Below are 4,271 nucleotides of genomic sequence, written 5' to 3'. Positions count from 1 at the left end.
TTCCTAATGTCCAGCCTGAATCTCCCCTGCCGTAGCTTGAAGGCATTCCCTCTGGTCCTATCACTAATGACATGAGAGAAGAGGCCGACCCCCAGCTCACTACAACCTCCCTTCAGGAAGTTATAGAGAGCAATGAGGTCTCCCCGGAGCCTCCTCTTCTCCAGGCTGAACATTCCCAGCTCCTTCAGCCTCTCCTCATATGGCCTGTGTTCCAGACCCCTCACCATTTCATTGCCCTCCTTTGAACACGTTCCAGGGCCTCAATATCTTTCTTGCAGTGAGGGGCCCAAAACTGGACACAGCACTCGAGGTGCGGCCTCACCAGTGCTGAATACAGGGGAACAATCACCTCTCTGCTCCTGCTTGCAACACTGTTTCTGATGCAAGCCAGGATGCCATTGGCCTTCTTGGCCACCTGGGCACACTGTCAGCTCATGTTCAGCCGAGCATCAATCAATACCCCCAGGTCCATTTCCTCTACGCAGTCCTCCAGCCACACCGCCCCAAGCCTGCAGCGTCGCCTGGGGTTGTTGTGGCCGAAGTGCAGGACCCGGCATTTGGCCTTGTTGAAACTCATCCCATTGGCTTCAGCCCAGCTCTCCAGCCTGTCCAGATCCCTCTGCAGGGCCTCGCTACCCCCAGGCAGATCCACACTTCCAGCCAATTTGGTGTCATCTGTGAATTTACTGAGGGTGCACTCGATGCCCTCATCGAGGTCATCAATGAAGATATTGAAGAGGACAGGCCCCAGCACCGACCCCTGGGGAACACCACTCACGACCGGTCGCCAGCTGGATTTGACTCCATTTACCACCACTCTCTGTGCCCGGCCCTTCAGCCAGCTCCTTACCCAGCCAAGAGTGTATCCATCCAAGCCTCTGGCTGCCAGCTTCTGCAGGAGAATGCTGTGGGACACAGCGCCAAAGGCTTTGCTGAAGTCTAGGTAGACCACATCAACAGCCTTTCCCTCATCCACCAGATGGGTCACTAGATCATAGAAGGAGATCAGGTTGGTCAAGCAGGACCTGCCCTTCACGAACCCATGCTGGCTAGGCCTGATCCCCCGGTCACCCCGCACATGCCGCATGGTCTCCCTCAAGACAATCAGCTCCATAACCTTCCCTGGAGTAGGGGAAAAATGCTTACCTGCTGAGGTACCTACTTTGTTCCCCATATCTGCCCATTTATAGCTTACTAATAGTGATAGATGCTAAAAATGTCTCTGTGTGAGATCTGAGAAGTGAAGAAAGAGGATGAATTTATCTTTAGGGAAGAAAAGAAAAAAGACACCATGCATGAAATAAGGTATCAGACCTGCTTTGTGTATTACCTTTTGAGACTGCGTCTTTCTAATGAAGGATCCTAGCAGAGACTGCAGAAATACAAGAAAGACTACTCAGAGTAGCAGCTGTTTCATCTGCAGGAGATGGATTGGGTTCTTTCTCTGGGTCCATGGGCCTGGGATCTAGTGGATTGTCTGACCCATCCCAGTGATTATTTAAGGTTGCACCAGAATGTTTTTAACTCAGGACACTTGACTCAGATGTCTCTCACTCAGAGCAGGGGAAAAATGGTACAGAGTGAAAGCATGAAGGAAATAAAAGAGCAGCTACAGGTGTGCAACGGCTCCTTTGTGTATTTGTCCATATCATATTCATACGAAGGTTGCATCTCTTCTTTCACTCGTACTGCCTTGTAACAGTTTTCTGATGCTAATCCTAAAAGCATTCTAATCTTTTATTGATCATCTGACACCTATAGCTCATCTCATTACTCTTCAAAAATCCTGCTATCAACTTAGCCTATTTCAGTAAAAATGCACATGTATTTCACAACTGTCACCAGCACACACTTCTTTTGTTGATGAATTCACTGTGAAATGCTTTTTTTCATGTCTGTTCTTTTGACCTTTTAAAGACCTGCAACGACATTGGTAATTTCAAAATTTAGTAAGATTTGTTTTTCCTTGCAGATCCCTGATTTGACAAAACAATGGCTTAAAGGACCTTCCATAATTTCACAGGCAAATATAGGCAACTCAGTGTGGAAAGGCAGTTTGGACAACCATGTAGCTCTCAGCTATCTTTGGGAATCTTTCAGACTTCGGAGGCAAGAGAGATGTCCTCCTTGGAGACATTTTGTTTGCTACTCATTTGGTTTCTAGTGAAGAAGCAATGGAAATGGCCTTTTTATCACATCTTCAAGCATAGCAAGGATTATGATTTTTTTCTGTCAACCTGAATGGCAATCTTTTACTCTTTACTATGGGTGTAGATAAAATGTCTTGAATGGGAGGCCTTAATCATTTACAGAAGAATGTTTTCTTATGAGCACAGTGGATAGAAGCACCTTGGCTTTGGTGCCCGCTTTTATGCAATTTTCCCTCTACAACAACAAAATTTGCTCCCTGCTAAAACATTCTATGTTGGTTTTCCTTGTACTCTTTTTCATTTAGCTCTCCCAATGTTACTTCAGTGCTTCCCTTCCCTTCCCTTCATTTCTGTCTTTCTCCTTACCACCACCACCACCAAAAACCCCTTTTTATTCAAGTCTGACATTGTTCCATGTGGAGGAATCACTGGACTGGAAGGAATCTGAGCACTGCCAGATTCACTCTCCCTGGACAGCAGCAGCACACATGCTGTCACTCTCACAACACATCAATATTCCAATTTCTCTTCTCTTGGAAAAGAAACAGGAAGAGGATAACGATCTGTACCTATGCACATTTTCTGCCACAGACATGAGTTCAACTTAGCCCTCCATCTTTTATCTATCAAATTATCAGTTACATTTATTTGCATTTGCAGTGTATGACAATTTAAGCTACAATAGAGTAATTATTTGGAGTACAAACGATCTTACACCTTGCATTTAGATTCTGTGACTAATGAAAACTGGAGCCAAGATCTACAGGAGCAATTGTAAAGAAATAGGCCGGATAACTAAGCAACAGGTGAAATTCATTGTAAGTAAAACTGAAGTAAGGCAAAGGGAGACAGCCTGTCTTGGCACGAATTATAAAGGACCAAACGCTAAGTATGACTACTGGGAAATGTGGTCTTGGCTTACTTTAGGCAATTCTATGAAAATATCCACTCTGTGCTCCATTATGTCAGAAACGTGGTTGAATTATTCTGAATAATTAGTAGAGTAATAAGGATAAAAACATCTTTAGGTGACTTAACTAACTCAAGATGGATCCCATCCCTTATGAATGCAATGCCTGGATTTCTGATCTCCACTCCAGAAAGACATAATAGAACTGGAAATAATTCCGATAAAAACAAAGAAACAAACAAACAAACAAACACCAAAAAACTGGAACGAATAAAGGCAAAGAATTATAAAATTACACAATGGTAGGGTTTGAAAAGGGACTTCTGGAGCCCATCTGCTCCAAGCCCCCTGATAAAGCAAGTTCCCTACAGGATGCCTTCACAAGCAGTCAATAAAGGACTTTTCAGCTTGCAAAATACATGGTTTAAAAGCAATATTATAGAGCTCTATTTAAAATACAAATAATTTAGAAAAGTTCAATAGGAAATTATGGTTCACTGTATTTTCCAACACCAGAACTGTGGTACGTCAAATAAAACTAGACAATGGTAGCTATGAAATAACTAGAAAGTGACAGCTTTGGAATAAATAAGAAGAGGTGGCTCCTCATCCTGAACGCAATTAAATTGGGGAATTTCTTGAAGGAGAAGGAGGGAAAGCAATGGAATAAATATCCTGGAAACTTTTGTCTCAGGAAATTCTTAACCTATACATGAATGAAAATCTCATGTAAATATATGGAAATATCATGGAGAAGTATTACTACCCATTTAACTTGTTCTTACAGTCTTACCTACCGACCTACTACTGGTTCTGACCTGAGGAAAGACTAAATGTATCTTTGTTTTTGGTTTGGCTGTTTTTTCATCTTGCAGATAGTCTTGTAGACATTGTGTGAGGCTGTAGGATTGATTGATTGATTGAGAACAGTCTCAATCAAGCATGTAGTTTTGTTCTACTTTTCTCATTGCATCAGTAGGCAGCTCCTCAACTGATAAGTTTCAGGCAACCTTCTTGGAATTCATACTGTCTGAAGAAGGCTTAGTAGAAAGAGGTTTGAGTTGCAATGCATTCAGGTTATCGACTTTTGCAGCTGGCTCAGTTTCTTGGAGTTTCTGATATCTTTGGCAAGTTTGATCCAAATCATGCATGGAAAGAAGAAAAAAGAAAAAAGAAAAAAGAAAAAAGAAAAAAGAAAAAAGAAAAAAGAA

General features: G+C 42.7%; 1 long non-coding RNA gene across 1 annotated transcript in view; it reads right to left on the bottom strand.

The window, feature by feature from the left end:
- Nucleotides 1-1,054: 1,054 nt before the first annotated feature.
- The window catches only part of LOC122167032, a 13,022-nt gene continuing 9,805 nt past the window's right edge, over nucleotides 1,055-4,271 (bottom strand). The window contains exon 5 of the long non-coding RNA XR_006170933.1: nucleotides 1,055-1,919. This is a non-coding gene — a long non-coding RNA (uncharacterized LOC122167032). The remainder of the gene's footprint in view (nucleotides 1,920-4,271) is intronic.

This window comes from Centrocercus urophasianus, unplaced genomic scaffold (assembly GCF_019232065.1).
Source record: "Centrocercus urophasianus isolate 14NV4802_14NV808 unplaced genomic scaffold, USGS_Curo_1.0 seq_102, whole genome shotgun sequence".
Classification (NCBI taxonomy): Eukaryota; Metazoa; Chordata; class Aves; order Galliformes; family Phasianidae; genus Centrocercus; species Centrocercus urophasianus.
This window is presented reverse-complemented; position numbering and strand designations above follow the sequence as displayed.